This window comes from Onychostoma macrolepis, chromosome 17 (assembly GCF_012432095.1).
Source record: "Onychostoma macrolepis isolate SWU-2019 chromosome 17, ASM1243209v1, whole genome shotgun sequence".
In the NCBI taxonomy this organism is placed as follows: domain Eukaryota; kingdom Metazoa; phylum Chordata; class Actinopteri; order Cypriniformes; family Cyprinidae; genus Onychostoma; species Onychostoma macrolepis.
Window position 1 is genome coordinate 4,889,885 of NC_081171.1, and position 17,792 is coordinate 4,907,676.

Below are 17,792 nucleotides of genomic sequence, written 5' to 3' on the forward strand. Positions count from 1 at the left end.
CAGCAGTGGTAATGAACTTGCTGAATAAATGACCTCAACCTTTAACCGCATTGATGATTGAGGTTAAGGGTTAACAATATATTGATCAGAAACAGGTCAAAACTGTCCTGTAGAAATGATGGACAGTTAAACAGAGCTTCCAAAAACATTCAGTAGTAATAGGGCCATGGCAGGGCTCATTGTGCTTTGACATCATGTCACATGTCATACGAAACATTGCGGTCAATAGGTACATTACCATGGTAAAGAATGGTCTGGCTGTGGGATTGCGAGTGAAATAAAACTGCTTGTGCTATAAAGCCACATTACTTATTTTGTCGGTCAACCTCTGAACTGGTTAGGTGAACTCTTAATGATGATTCAAATTTAATATGCTGTATTTTGCTGGTATTTTGAACATCCCACCCTGCAACGCTGACTCAACCAATAGGTCTGTGGGAGTGTTTGGAGAAACCCTTTGAAGAATATTTTTGGCTTTTTGGTTTTCTGCAGAAATTATGCACTTTAACTTCAGCCTTAAGCTACTCCATTAGCCTGACCCTGTAGTCTACTTTTGTCATTTTGTCTACAAAGAATAGCTTGATAAACAAGGACATAATTATATTCTAGAGTGAAAATGAAACTGCTTTATGGAAATCTTAGCCTCACAGGCTCTCTGTGACCCTCATATGTATAAATAAAAGCGTGTTTCTGCTGACTCATCCAGGATATTGCTCTGGGCTCCTTTCAGAAAGTGGATGTGATTCAGTGTAACCCAGAACACATGTAGACGTCAGGCTTTTTAATATATACTACTAAACTTTTAATCAATTTACTTGATATTAAATCTTTCAACTCACTTATGCATTATTGCTGTGTTTGCCAGAATTCATTAAATAAAATTCAGAACAAATATATTTAATAGTTTGGTTTTATGTATTATTCTGTTTTATATTTTATACAGTAAAGAATAAGATTATTTATGAAACAATATGGACAGAAAAAAAAGACTTAAAAAATGACTTAATTTGTTAAAATATACATTTTTAGTTATATTTTATAGTTTAGTGTTATATATTAGTTATACTTTTCATGAAGAAGAAATTAGATTATTTATTCAGTGATGTTGACAGGAGAAATTGACTATTATTACAGGAGAAATAAACTATGATTGTATTTTTAAACATTATATGTAAATGCACTGTAAAACAGTGACTGAAAAAAGACACTATGAATAATAGAAGAAAAGTCCTCTTTCTCCAAAATGGTGGATGTTGTAATTTGTGAGGCCATTGCCTCAGTTTCATGAATTATTAAAGTCCATTAGATACTTCATAGACACAGTCATCTCTGATTTGACCTGCCGTCATGCAGCTCATTGTTCCATTGGATGTGTAAAGCTGTGATTATTTCTGTATCTGTGTAGATATTGGACCATTGTAACGTGCTTCTGGCTGTGGGTTTAGGAATTAGGATTTTTTTGGAAATTATATATATATATATATATATATATAGATATATAGATATATATATATATTTATACACAGTATCTCAGAAAAGTGAGTACACCCCTCACATTTCGGCAACCATTTTAGTATGTCTTTACAAGGGACAATACTATAGAAATGAAACTTGGATATATTTTAGAGTAGTCAATGTGCAGCTTGTATAGCAGTAAAGATTTTCTGTCCTCTGAAAATAACTCAACATACAGCCATTATTGTCAAAAAAGCTGGCAACAAAAGTGAGTACACCCTACGTGAAAACAGCTATACGTTGTTTAACCATGCAAGGCCACATGTCCTATTCATCATGTTCATGTATTTGTCTGTTTGACAGGACCATACAAATTTGTGTATCTTGTTTTAGAGCAGTTAAAATTTGGTGATTTGAGTACAATTCTCTCATACGGACCACTGGATGTTCAACATGGCACCTCATGGCAAAGAACTCTCTGAGGATTTGAGAATTAGAATTGTTGCTCTCCACAAAGATGGCCGAGGCTATAAGAAGATCAGTAACAACCTGAAACTGAGTTACAGTACAGTGGCCAGTATCATACAGAGGTTTTCCAAGATGGGTTTCACTCGGAACAGGCCTTGCAAAGGTCGATCAAAGAAGTTGAGACCTCGTGCTGTGCTTTAGGTGCAGAAACTGGCTTCAAAAAGAGACGCATGAGTGCTGCCAGCATTGCTTTAGAGGTTGTAGAAGTGGAAGGTAATTTTGTCAGTGCTCAGACCATACACCGCACACTGCAACAAGTCAGTTTGCATGGCAGTCGTCCCAGAAGGAAGAATCTTCTGAAGCTGGCTCACAAAAAAGCCTGCAAACAGTTTGCTGAAGACAACCTGTCCAAGAGCATGAATTACTGGAAAAATGTCCTGTGATCTGATGAGACTAAGGTAAACTTGTAAGGCTCAGATGGTGTCCAGCATGTGTGGTGACGCCCCGGTGAGGAGTACCAAGAAAATGGTATCTTGCCTACAGTCAAGTATGGTGGTGGTAGCATCATGGTCTGGGGCTGCATGAGTGCTGCTGGTACTGGGGAGCTGAGGTTCATTGAGGGAAACATGGATTCCAACATGTACGGTGACATTTTGAAGCAGAAGATGATGCCCTCCCTTCAGAAACTGGGCGAATGGCAGTTTTCCAACATAATAACGACCCCAAACACACCACCAAGATGACAACTGCCTTGCTGATGAAGCTGAAGGTGATGGAGTGGCCAAATATGTCTCCAGACCTGAACCCTACTGAGCACATGTGGGGCATCCTCAAGCGGAAGGTGGAGAAGCACCATGTGTCTAACATCCAACAGCTCCGTGATGTCATTATGGAGGAGTGGAAGTGGATTCCAGCCACAACCTGTGCAGCTCTGGTGAATTCCATGCCCAGGAGGATTAAGGCAGTGCTAGATAACAATGGTGCCCCTACACAATATTGACACTTTAGACATAGGGGTGTGCGATATTGAAAAAAAAAAGATATCTCGATATTTTTGGGATTTTTCGATAACGATAATTAGACGATATTTTGCAGAGCGTGTTATTGTGCTGATATCTGACTACCGTGGACAGCTGCAGTTTTTGATATTCTTCATATTCTGTGTGGTCAGTTCATATCAGTGATAGAAATTAATCTTTTCATATAAGTTTAAATTGATTTTTACCTTTTATGGGCAATTTTACCTTTAATAAAGCTCAATTTTTGAGTCAAAATGTTACATTTAATCAGTCAATTAGAATAATAAGACATTTAGGCTGTTACCAAAACAAATGAAACCAGTATCAACAAAATTATTCTTTGCAGAAGTTGCATCTGAATGGCATTTAGATGTATTTACACACTGTTTAATGCAGCTCAGAGGGACATGGAGTGCTTTAACCTGCCGTTACAAATGCATAATGTTCTGATATTTTAAACATAAAACATTGAATACTGATATTTGAAATTATTTTAAGAATGAAAAGATACTTTAAATGTAAAATTAAAACCGCAAGTAGGTGGCAGCAAGTCACTGTTAACAAGTGAGTCATTGCGACTGAACCGAATCATTTAAATGGTTGATTCATTCAGGAACTTAAACATCGTCATGTTGTTAAGAGACGCAAAACAGCTCTGTGGCTGTGTTTGGAATTATTTTTGTTGGCAAAATGGAGCAAAAACAGGCAGTATGGTGTCTAAAACGTAAGTCTCTTAATATTAACTTATTGTTTTTTGAAGTGTTGTATAAAATCAATATCACATTTGTAATCATGCTTATTTTTGAAGAAAAAACAGCACTCTTCGTGTGATTTTAACTATATGAAATATTTATACACACATTTTCTGCCCCCATATCTTGAATTTTGTGATCATTAATGCATTTTAATAGACTGAATCATGCAGTGAAAAAAACACATTCTAAATGCACACGTGCACTGTTTAACCCACTAGACTTCATCACCTAATGTATGAGTGCACTCTGTAGGTGTTTTGTTTGGTAAATTTGTACTTCTGTACAAGCTGCACATTGACTACTCTAAAATATATCCAAGTTTCATTTGTGTAGTATTGTCCCTTGAGAAGATAAAATTGTTGCTGAAATGTGAGGGGTGTACTCACTTTTGTGAGATACTATACATATACGTGTATATACGTGTATGTATATATATACAGTATATATACAGTATATATATATATATATATATATATATATATATATATATATATATATATATATATATATATATATATATATATATATGTGTATGTTTTGGTACTCACATGTTTATTTTTTGTTTGCATTGGAACAATACAAAAAACAGAGAAGAAAAGTCAAATCTGATACAATTCCACACAGAACCCAAAAAATGCACTGGACAAAATTATTGGCACCCTTAACTTAATATTTGGTAGCACCCCTTTGGAAAAAATAATTGAAATCAATCGCTTCCTGTAACCATGAATGGGTTCCTTACACCTCTACTGGAATTTTGGACCACTCTTCTTTTGCAAACTGCTCCAGGTCATTCAGATTTGAAGGATGCCTTCTCCCAACTGCTGTTTTGAGATCTCTCCACAGGTGTTCTATGGGATTCAGATCTGGACTCATTAAAACTTGACTAAAACTAAAAGAATTATAGTCAAAAGACTAAGACTAAAACTAAATTAAAATTTCTTGTCAAAATTAACACTGGTCCTGTGATCTGATGAGACTAAGGTAAACTTGTAAGGCTCAGATGGTGTCCAGCATGTGTGGTGACGCCCGGTGAGGAGTACCAAGAAAATGGTATCTTGCCTACAGTCAAGTATGGTGGTGGTAGCATCATGGTCTGGGGCTGCATGAGTGCTGCTGGTACTGGGGAGCTGAGGTTCATTGAGGAAACATGGATTCCAACATGTACGGTGACATTTTGAAGCAGAAGATGATGCCCTCCTTCAGAAACTGGGCGAATGGCAGTTTTCCAACATAATAACGACCCCAAACACACCACCAAGATGACAACTGCCTTGCTGATGAAGCTGAAGGTGATGGAGTGGCCAAATATGTCTCCAGACCTGAACCCTACTGAGCACATGTGGGGCATCCTCAAGCGGAAGGTGGAGAAGCACCATGTGTCTAACATCCAACAGCTCCGTGATGTCATTATGGAGGAGTGGAAGTGGATTCCAGCCACAACCTGTGCAGCTCTGGTGAATTACATGCCCAGGAGGATTAAGGCAGTGCTAGATAACAATGGTGCCCCTACACAATATTGACACTTTAGACATAGGGTGTGCGATATTGAAAAAAGATATCTCGATATTTTGGGGATTTTTTCGATAACGATAATTAGGCGATATTTTGCAGAGCGTGTTATTGTGCTGATATCTGACTACCGTGGACAGCTGCAGTTTTTGATATTCTTCATATTCTGTGTGGTCAGTTCATATCAGTGATAGAAATTAATCTTTTCATATAAGTTTAAATTGATTTTTACCTTTTATGGGCAATTTTACCTTTAATAAAGCTCAATTTTTGAGTCAAAATGTTACATTTAATCAGTCAATTAGAATAATAAGACATTTAGGCTGTTACCAAAACAAATGAAACCAGTATCAACAAAATTATTCTTTGCAGAAGTTGCATCTGAATGGCATTTAGATGTATTTACACACTGTTTAATGCAGCTCAGAGGGACATGGAGTGCTTTAACCTGCAGTTACAAATGCATAATGTTCTGATATTTTAAACATAAAACATTGAATACTGATATTTGAAATTATTTTAAGAATGAAAAGATACTTTAAATGTAAAATTAAAACCGCAAGTAGGTGGCAGCAAGTCACTGTTAACAAGTGAGTCATTGCGACTGAACCGAATCATTTAAATGGTTGATTCATTCAGGAACTTAAACATCGTCATGTTGTTAAGAGACGCAAAACAGCTCTGTGGCTGTGTTTGGAATTATTTTTGTTGGCAAAATGGAGCAAAAACAGGCAGTATGGTGTCTAAAACGTAAGTCTCTTAATATTAACTTATTGTTTTTTGAAGTGTTGTATAAAATCAATATCACATTTGTAATCATGCTTATTTTTGAAGAAAAACAGCACTCTTCGTGTGATTTTAACTATATGAAATATTTATACACACATTTTCTGCCCCATATCTTGAATTTTGTGATCATTAATGCATTTTAATAGACTGAATCATGCAGTGAAAAAACACATTCTAAATGCACACGTGCACTGTTTAACCCACTAGACTTCATCACCTAATGTATGAGTGCACTCAGTAGGTGTTTTGTTTGGTAAATTTGTACTTCTGTACAAGCTGCACATTGACTACTCTAAAATATATCCAAGTTTCATTTGTGTAGTATTGTCCCTTGAGAAGATAAAAATGATGGTTATTTTCGTCTGTATTACTATTCAACTGTAACTGTATGTTACTGTGGTTACCAATGTTTATAGGAAGCACATTAATATAGAACGTAATTAAACTGACCTGGAACTACTTGTGCAGTTAAACGAATTTAATCAACACCTGCCAGCCAATCAGAATCGAGTATTCAGACAGACCATGGCATAAATAAATAAATAAATAATTTTAGGTACATTTTTAGAATGTTATTTAAATGCCAAAATATTGAATATTAGTTAGTTAACATCTGATGCATGAGCACATGAGTACAAATGCCTTTTGTCTCTGAGCAGGCAGAGGACGTAGCATAGGCCAAATTAAAGAGAAGTCCCATTTTAAATCCAATGATTTTTTTAGTTTAATGGTGTCTGAGGGCAAGACTTCTTTAGCTGATATATGTTTGTACTAAAGCTGTTGCTAAGCATAAAATCTGAGCATGGACTGTCTCGTCTGACCTCACCATCTGGTGTAGGTCAAGGTCAGAGGAGACAGAAGCAGAAGGGAGTGAAAGGATGTGATAGATACAGAGATGTTCTGCCAGGAACGCTGCTGCAGGTGTGTGATTCTGAAGGGTAATGAACTGTGAGCTGGCAGCATTAATTTTTCTCTATCATTCCTCCTACAGTCTCATTCATTACTGTATAGGCTCTTTGTGTTTGGCCAGTATGGAACAACCAGAAGACCCTAGCATAATGGTGGTTAACTTGCCAGAACATCTACACTTTCTTCAGTGGTTGTAAAATGTACACCCACTGCTCAGTCTTTTTATAGGAATAGTTCACTCAAAAATGACAATCTGCTGAAAATGTACTCACCCTCAGGCCATCCGAGATGTAGATGAGTTTGCTTTTCATCAGAATATTTGGAGAAATTTAGCATTACATTACTTGCTCACCAATGGATCCTCTGCAGTGAATGGGTGCCGTCAGAATGAGAGTCCAAACAGCTGATAAAAACATCACAATATTCCACAAGTAATCCACACATCTCCAGTCCACCAGTTAATGTCTTGTGAAGTGAAAAGCTGTGTGTTTGTAAGAAACGAATCCATCATTAAGGTGTTTTAACTTTAAACTGTCACTTCTGGCCAAAATACCAGTCCATAATTCATAATAATGCTTCCTCCAGTGAAAAGGTCCATCACATCTTGCTCTCTCACACCAAAATCCACCAACATATTTGTTTAGAACTGCTTTGATTTGTTTAGATTGTTTTTGCTTGTAAATGGTGCCTGTTCCAGAGGACTTATATTTTGATGGAAGCAATGCTTTCAAGTTAAACATTTTCTAATGCTGTATTTTTAAATTTTTAACAAATATGCAGCTTTTCATTTCACTTTAATTGATGGACTGGAGTCATATGGATTACTGGTATGTTTTTATCAGCTGTTTGGACTCTCATTCTGACGGCATCCATTCGCCACCAAACTAAAATCATCTGCAATCTTGGATGGGCTGTGGGTAAGAACATTTTCATCAAATTTTCATTTTAGGTGAACTATTCCCTTAATTATTCTAATATATTACAGCTCTGATTTGCGTAAAAGCGCTTTGGAGCAGGAGAACTACTGTGGTTCTTTGGAAACCAGCTTAGAACTTAATCATGGATTTGCAAAGGGATAATAAAGGTCTAATATAATAACTTTTTTGTATAATTGACAGGTTTTATAACGATCATTATTATTATTATTATTATTATTATTATTATTATTATTATTATTATTATTATTATTATTATTATTATTATTATTATTATTATTATTATTATTATTATTATTATTATTATTATTATTATTATTATTATTATTATTATTATTATTATTATTATTATTATTATTATTATTATTATTATTATTATTATTATTATTATTATTATTATTATTATTATTATTATTATTATTATTATTATTATTATTATTATTATTATTATTATTATTATTATTATTATTATTATTATTATTATTATTATTATTATTATTATTATTATTATTATTATTATTATTATTATTATTATTATTATTATTATTATTATTATTATTATTATTATTATTATTATTATTATTATTATTATTATTATTATTATTATTATTATTATTATTATTATTATTATTATTATTATTATTATTATTATTATTATTATTATTATTATTATTATTATTATTATTATTATTATTATTATTATTATTATTATTATTATTATTATTATTATTATTATTATTATTATTATTATTATTATTATTATTATTATTATTATTATTATTATTATTATTATTATTATTATTATTATTATTATTATTATTATTATTATTATTATTATTATTATTCATTACTGTATAGGCTCTTTGTGTTTGGCCAGTATGGAACAACCAGAAGACCCTAGCATAATGGTGGTTAACTTGCCAGAACATCTACACTTTCTTCAGTGGTTGTAAAATGTACACCCACTGCTCAGTCTTTTATAGGAATAGTTCACTCAAAATGACAATCTGCTGAAAATGTACTCACCCTCAGGCCATCCGAGATGTAGATGAGTTTGCTTTTCATCAGAATATTTGGAGAAATTTAGCATTACATTACTTGCTCACCAATGGATCCTCTGCAGTGAATGGGTGCCGTCAGAATGAGAGTCCAAACAGCTGATAAAAACATCACAATAATCCACAAGTAATCCACACATCTCCAGTCCACCAGTTAATGTCTTGTGAAGTGAAAAGCTGTGTGTTTGTAAGAAACGAATCCATCATTAAGGTGTTTTAACTTTAAACTGTCACTTCTGGCCAAAATACCAGTCCATAATTCATAATAATGCTTCCTCCAGTGAAAAGGTCCATCACATCTTGCTCTCTCACACCAAAATCCACCAACATATTTTTTTAGAACTGCTTTGATTTGTTTAGATTGTTTTTGCTTGTAAATGGTGCCTGTTCCAGAGGACTTATATTTTGATGGAAGCAATGCTTTCAAGTTAAACATTTTCTAATGCTGTATTTTTAAATTTTTAACAAATATGCAGCTTTTCATTTCACTTTAATTGATGGACTGGAGTCATATGGATTACTGGTATGTTTTTTTATCAGCTGTTTGGACTCTCATTCTGACGGCATCCATTCGCCACCAAACTACAATCATCTGCAATCTTGGATGGGCTGTGGGTAAGAACATTTTCATCAAATTTTCATTTTTAGGTGAACTATTCCCTTAATTATTCTAATATATTACAGCTCTGATTTGCGTAAAAGCGCTTTGGAGCAGGAGAACTACTGTGGTTCTTTGGAAACCAGCTTAGAACTTAATCATGGATTTGCAAAGGGATAATAAAGGTTCTTCATAATCGATTTTTATGCAAATGTAAGAGAGCCACTTAAGATTTAAGATTTAAAATGATGTAGTCTTGACAGAGTGCTACTTAGAGTTCTTTACTGCATGTAAGAAGCTCATGTATTTCTATCAGAATTTAATGCTCCCATATAAACCATTTTATCCTGATGTCTTTTTTTCCATTCTACTTTAGATTTGCTCCATTTCTTGAAGGTGTGAGTAACATTTGAGAAGGGGGGCAAATGTCTGCAACATATCTGCTTGTGGATACAATTAATAATTCAGTGGATTTGGGACAGAGCCCCTGAGAGAAGAATGCTACCTGCTGAGAGTTTCAGTCTTTACACTGTATTTATAAGCAGATGTTTAACTGTAGACAGTTTCTGTAGACTCTCTTTCTCCTGTTTGACAATGAAAAGTGACACAGCAGAACTAGATTGCTCACATTATAATCATCAAAGCTGTCTCCTCTGTAGGTACACAATATAGATGGTTTCACTGATTCTTAATGGGATGTCTACCCAGAGGAAATGTTATTGATCGGAGGTTGCTCTTACAGAGCTCACGAGACTTCATTAAGTTACCAGTTATGTTTTAAGTGTCTACTTTGTCTCAGATGCTTCTCTCAAAATTCCTTGAGAGAAATAAACACATCAATGAGCAATTTGGTGTAAGATTTACATTGAACATTTTCATTCAGGAATTGCTAGTAAATTTCATTAGTATTTAATATTTGATTACATTTCTACTTCAACATTTAATGTTTAACCCTTGTGCATCAATAAAAAAAAGTTACACATAGGTCCATAGTGGACAAAAATGTCCATGTCAAAAAAACAGTCATAAAAATTTGAAGCTTGGGAGCACAGAGTTAAGTTTGGTCTCATTTTAAAGAAGGCCCATGGCAGGTTGTTGCTGAAGTAAAAAAAAAGTTTAAAAAGTGAAACAAAAAAAAAATGTTATACAGGTTTAAGTTTATGAAAATGATTTGTGAACAATATTTTATATAAAATATATATTTTATGAAATATGTTGAACTCTAAACCTGCTAGAAAATCAAAGCCATAAATCTAAACAAGTTGTGTTCCAAATTTGAGGTTGATATCTCAAAAAATGAGCTTTCAGTAAAATTTTGTTTGGGGCGCAGTACCAAATTTTCCCCATTAGATGCCAGCAAAACTCCGCTGGTGCACACAGTGGTTGGATTTGTGATTTACAGTAGAGTTTTTCTTTCTCAAATACTACAAGCACACACACACAATTATTTTTTTATGACACGCATATAAACCACACTCTGACATGTATACCAACACACCCACACAATTATAGCTACATTATTTATCCAATTGTGTCTATAATATGCAGAAGCAGAAAACAGGAATAAAGCGAGTATTTGCTTTATAGATCCTTTATAGACCAAACCTGAAAAAATGGCACCATCTGGTAAAAAATTGTAAAAAAATTAATTTTGAAGCCATGCCAACAGAATGAAAGCCTATTAACAAAAATTGCATCATTTTACAGTTAAACGGCACTGCAATTAAAAATAGCAGTTTCAGAGGGGGCATTTTTGTCCAAGAGGAACTATTTTTTGTACCTAGTGTAAAATAGATTTATTAAAGGAAATTAGGGCGGAATATTAAAATTCCAATAAAAATACACACCTGAGCCAAAATTTATGCAGTTTGCATTAAGACAGGCAAAATTATATAAAAAAACAAAAACAACAACAACAAAAATAAAATGTCCATAAGGTTGCACAAGGGTTAATCTAATGTGTTACTTGAAATTTCTTTGTATTTTTTGTGAAATTTACTAGCAATTTTTGATTGAAAGGTTCTACACCACAAATGTTTATTTTTTAATTTTCACTCACAAATAATTACAAAGAATCTGTAAGTAACACATTGAATTAAACATGAAATTTTGAAATAGTAATTTCTTGTAAAATGTACTCCAATAATCTGTTTTATTTACAACTTCAAAAAATATTTTTCAATAATTTACGACAGCATTTAGTGCCACGTTAAAAAAAAAAAATCTAAGAATAAAGTCGAAATATTATGAGAATAAAGTCGAAATACTACGAGAATAAAGTCGAAATACTACGAGAATAAAGTCGAAATATGAATATGATATTTATTAACAGACTGAACAGGAACAACTGTTTATCTTAACATCAGCTCACACACTCAATCGACATTCTTTTGGGGGGACGCTGTAGCTCTCTTATTTAAACCTTTTTTAATACACTACAAATATATGTGGGATTATTAGCAGAAATTATACGTGTCATACTCGCGGGGACAGTATGCTTGGAAATAATATTTCATGTCTTCCATTGCATTTGTTATTTGTAGTGCGCCAGCCACCCAATAGCAATAGCTTAAGCTTTGTGCTTTTAGTGCTTTTAATATAAAACTTAGTCTCAGCTTCAAAATCAGTTTTATAGCGAAACACAAATTATGTGTCTTTGTGTCTTACAATAATGTGATTTTCAAGATCTTTAATGTGGCGTGACAGATCGCCGTATTTATGTGAATCAATTCATTAAATTATTGTGAAAATTCCACCACCTGCTCCGCAAAAACGTCTGTGGCGTCCAAACTTTCATTCCTCACATAGCCTGTTTAATTAAACAGCAATAACACATGTTATATTGTTGTCTTTTCTGCTGTAAACTTTAAGTGGCTATTCACAAACTGTTTTATTCATGGTATACTGTAAATGAGGACATAATAACGTCTTCCATTCATTATTTGTAGCGCGCCAGCCAACCAGTAATCACAACAATTTTGTGCTTTGTTGCTTTTACACACAGCTCAGCTTTCAAATTCTGTCAGTTTTATAACGAAATACAAATTATAAATGTGTTTTTGCTCTTTATTTCAGGTTTATAGCAAGATATAAAGTGAAGGAACATCATGAGGCATAAAAAAAAGTTTAGCCTAATTTATAATGAAAATAATGTCTCGTCGTTCGTAATTGTAATCGGAAAGATGATTGACTCACATGCCGCTTGACAAACACATTATTGCAATATAGCATACATATTGTTTGTATTTCACTATAAAACTGACAGATTTTGCATGTGCAAAAGGCTAGAATAGCCTATCTCAAAATATTATAACTATAATCTTTATTCTCGAAACATTTCGACTTTATTCTTAAAACATTTCGACTTTAATCTCGAAACATTTCGACTTTATTCTCGAAACATTTCGACCTTATTCTCGTAATATTTCTACTTTATTCTTGTAATTTCGACTTTATTCCCGTAATATTTCAACTTTTTACATTACATTTTTTTTTGAAAAAGTATTTTTTCCCGTGTAATAGACACAATAAGACATTTGTTGACATACAGTAAGAGTTTAGTGCTATAAAATGAACATTATAGCTCAGGTCATTTGAACTTGGAAGAATTTCATGAGAAATGTGTGAATTCACATTGAGATCTTAAACTTCAGCGTCTTGGAAATTTGTAACAGTTTGAGACGTTGTTGAGATGTCTTCTGATCTTATTTTCTGATGCAAGCAGGAGACTTGAAGGAATAGTTCACCCAAAAATGAACTGTCATCATTTGCTCACCCTCATGCTGATCTAAACCTGTATAACTTTATGTGAACACACATGGGGATTTTTTTCCGTACAACAAAATGATAAAGCCCCAGGTCACTATATGCTTTTGGTGTATGAAAAAATAGATAGTAATTTGGGTTTGGAACAACATTTTAATTTTTTGGGCAAATTGTGCTTTAAGCAAGTCTCTTTGCTCTCCGTTTAATCTAATGGCTAGTTCCGTTGCATTGCTCGGCTCGCTCTCATTACAGATGGGGTGTCATGTGGAAACGGCCCCTCTATAACTCAAATGATGCCAGTCATAGTGAATCACAGCCTGACTGGAAATAGGTTTTAAATGCAGTTAGAAGGCTTAATGTGGGTGTTATGGGATTGCTAGAGCCACACTCTGTAGAGACAACTCACCCACACTGCCATCATTCACTCTCAGTGCTGCTCTACACGTCTCTATTGATTCTGGTTCACTCGTTTATCTAAACCAGCATGAAATATACAGAGAGATGCCATCTCAGCTATTCACTGAGTCTTCTGACCCTCAACCTCATTCTGATGCTAAACAAAGAACTTAGTCACTCTCTGCATAAAGACTGCTGAGAATATGCACAGTCACCTTCTGATGTTTAGTGACACTGACATTGGTTATTGCTGGAACATTCGTAATATAATATTATAACTATTATATATCCTTTTAGTCAATAGCTGCTCTGTGTTAAATATACACTAGGACAAATGGTAAACAAGGTATTTAATGTTCACCAGAGAGCTTACTGCTATTAATACAAGGACAAAGCCTGTTTAGGCCTGGAAAATGGGACTTGTAACACGAAGGTTGCGGGTTCGAATCTCAGGTCCAGCAGGAATTGTCGGTGGGGGGAGTGAATGTGCAGCGCTCTCTTCCACCTTCAATACCTCGACTGAGGTGAGACCCTTGAGCAAGGCACCAAACCCCCAACTGCTCCCCGGGCACCGCAGCATTGGCTGCCCACTGCTCCAGGTGTGTGTTCACGGTGTGTGTGTGTTCACTACTGTGTGTGTGCAATTGGATGAGTTAAATGCAGAGCACAAATTCCACGTATGGGTCACCATACTTGGCCACATTCACTTTCACTTTCACTAATTTTTTTCATTTTTTAAATTTTTACATTTTCACTCAGAAAAAAAGGTACAAAAGCTCTCACTGGGGCAGTACCTTTTCAAAAGGTACACCTTTGTCCCTTAATTACCCCTAAAAGGTACATATTAGTGCTTAAATGGTACATATTCGGACATTTGAAAAAGTACTTCCCCAGTGACAACGTTTGTATCTTTTTTTTCGGAGCTTGTGGTAATTTTTATGGAGGTCTAAACTTACATTAAAAAAAAAAAGGAATCAGTTATGAATTTAATAATTTAGACTTAAAACGGAAAGAAATAAAGCATTTTTAAACTGGCAAATTAGTAGACAAACTTAACTAACATTTATTTAACATTTACTTTAATTCAATTTTTCAAACATAGTTAAATAAAGCAGTCTCTACTTAAGTGGCACTTATGAGAGGGAGTAACTCTTAAAATTGAGTTGAAAGCTGATTGGTTGCCCCTCAGGTGAACTGTTACATTTTTTTTTTAATTAATTGACAAATGGATAAAGAAAAGCATTTGATTTAAAAATAAATAAATAAAAAATATTAAAAACCATTTAAAATGAGCATTTAAAAGCCTTTATTAGTTTCTGATTTTATTGTGTCCAAACTTGAATTAAATGAAAGGTCAATTTAAAAAGTGATTCATTTCCATTTTTATGTTTGAATTATTAAATTGTTAACTGACTCCTTAATTTTATGAAACTGTCAGTCATAGTCCTCCCTTAAAGGGGTGGTTGATTGCAATTGCATTTTTTTAACATTAGTTAGTGTGTAATGTTGCTGTTTGAGCATAAACAATATCTGCAAAGTTGTAAAGCTGAAAGTTCAATGCAAACAGAGATATAGTCTTTTAAAATTCTGGAAGTTTAATGCCTACAAAAACGGCTGGTAAGGGACTACAACGAACTACTTCCCGGGTCTGATATGTCATGGACCCAGATAAACCCCGCCCTCGGCAACATGTAAGGAAGGGGGCGAGGCCATGCTGTGCTGCTTTAGAGAAGAGGAAGAGAAAACTAGGGTTGCACGTAAAAATCTATTCATATATGAATCGCGATTCTGTCTTCTAATGATTCTAATGGATTCACAAGTTTCAAAATTAATGTTCTAAAACAGCGGTTCTCGGTCCTGTTCCTTGTGTCACCCTGCTCTGCATCTCTCTCTCTCTCTCTCTCTCTCTCTCATTCAGATCGTCAGATCAGCTCCAATTATATGAAAAATAATGCGTTTTTAAAAAAAACGAAGCATGAACACATGTTAGACTGCACCTCATAAACACAATCAAGCCTAGAAAAAACCCAGTAAACCACCTTTAATATTTTCATTAAATTGCAAAAATAATGTCTGTTTCCAAACAGGTTTCCCAAACATTTAGTACATTTTCAAAGTGCTGTCACAGAGACATGCATATGATTTGTCAGCGCATCTATTTCAGTAATATCCATCAGGAACTTTTTTTTCAATTTTATTTGTGAAATTGTAGTAACAATGAACATAATGTAAAAATAGATAGTTCATTAGTGCTATTCAGCACTTAAATGTTCACTGTAATGTAAAGTGCGACCCTTTTTCTGGGTCACACTTTTGGGATGCAGCTGCATTTGTGTACTTCATTGTGATTTCTGTGGGTGTCGGATTGTGGTGTGAGACTGTATTCACTAAGAAGCAGGAGTTTGACCCATTTTGAGCTGCAGCTCATTTCAGAGGATTTTGTGAAGTCAGCAGAACTGATGGCTGGTTTATTGAGTGCCTGGTATAATTAAGTAAAGCATTTGGCTCTTGGACAGCAGCACATAAAAGGTCATTTTGCCTTGTATTATTCATCTGCTGTTTATTGTTTATTAGCAATGACACTTTAGTAGTGTGAAAATAAAGCAGACATAGTGACAGATGTGGATAAAGATGATTTTGCATCAGCACATCAGATGGCATCAATTCGTGGTTTGAAAGCAACATTATGGAGAGAGGACTAGAGTCATGTGGATTACTTGTTGACCAGTAAACATTAGATCTTCTTGAGGGTGGACTTGGCCCAATTGGTAAAGAGATTAACATAGAGCATGCAAAAGCATCAATGTGTGTGTATGTCATGTTTTGAATAAATTATGCATGCATGTGATATGTTAAACATGTCATGGCCCTGTATAATCCTGCGTGAGCACTTGTTTGCATGATTCCCCTGATGCAGATGTGTGCCATCGTATGTCGTTCTGTCACTGATGCGTTTGCAAACACATCTGAAATGATTCTCTCTGCCCTTTCATGTTGAATGTCAACTAATGAATCGGTTTGGACGGCTTTAACAAATATATGCAGATGAGCTGTAAATGCCAGGAAGCCATATTAGCTGAATAATTCATGGGATTGCTGCGATGCTGTTGGTGGCATGGCATCACTCGGTGCTGAAGCAGCATATTAACTAGACCGTCAAATGGATCGTTCAAGATATTGATTTCCAATCGTTGACTTCCCTGTTGCAGTGGCCTAGATATTCAATGCTGGATAATGGCAGTGAGACAGTGTCATGATGGGCGTCAGTTGTTCCTGTTCAGAATCATCTTCCTTACCGTCAGATTTCTTTCTTTGTGCAGGGTGGAAATGACCTCAGCTGCTGATGTAATGACACTGTGTATGACTTTAGAAATGACCTCATTGTGCATTATTCATAGGCATTTAGCGTCTGTTACAGTAGCCAATGCTATAATTACATTAGTAGTGAGTTTGCATTGTGGCATTGACTTTAGCACAAGCAGACGCCACTGGCTTTTTCTTCAGCAAATCTGAACAAATGTTTTTGTAATGATTATGTATTATGTATAACATGGACACTGCAATGTAGAGTGTTACCAAAATGTTCTTTATCTTTATGGCATAAACTGCAGAAACAGAAATTCTGTTTGTTATATTCTGTTGAGACATGGTGAATTCAGTTATTTAAAAAGGATGTATTACATTTTATTGGTTTATGAATTCTCAGGGAGTCGAACCCCTTTGAGCTACAGGAACATATTTAGTTTTAGCTGGATATTTTAAAATGGCTTAATATTGTAATACAGCTGATTACAGCACAGAAGATAATCAGTCTTAAGAAGATCTGCTGAATTTTTAGTCCTGCTTTTAATATCAGTAGGCAGATGTTTTAAAGTTCATTATGCATGTTTTTAAAAGGTTTACGGTTTTAGTGTTATTTATAAACTATTATAGGATTTATTCATATTTTGAATTAGTTTTTATGAAATTTTAGTTTGTCATGTGCTTTTGCAATTGTTTATATATATATATATATATATATATATATATATAAACAATAAATATAAATATATATATCTGTTTAACTTTATTTTTATTTCAGTTTTAGTATAAAATTTAGAAATGGGGCTTTGCCAACTAACTGAAAGTTTAAG

At 34.2% G+C, this 17,792-nt stretch overlaps 1 protein-coding gene across 3 annotated transcripts in view; it reads left to right on the top strand.

Annotated features, from left to right (window-relative positions):
* akap6 (A kinase (PRKA) anchor protein 6) overlaps nucleotides 1–17,792 on the top strand; it is a 154,898-nt gene that overhangs the window by 6,568 nt on the left and 130,538 nt on the right. The window contains exon 1 of one of the 3 annotated variants that reach the window (XM_058749068.1): nucleotides 5,846–5,959. The exons of the other annotated variants lie outside the window; for them this stretch is intronic. The gene's annotated coding sequence lies outside the window, so the exon portion shown is untranslated. Of the gene's footprint in view, nucleotides 1–5,845; nucleotides 5,960–17,792 lie in introns of those variants that run through there. 3 annotated transcript variants of the gene reach the window in all.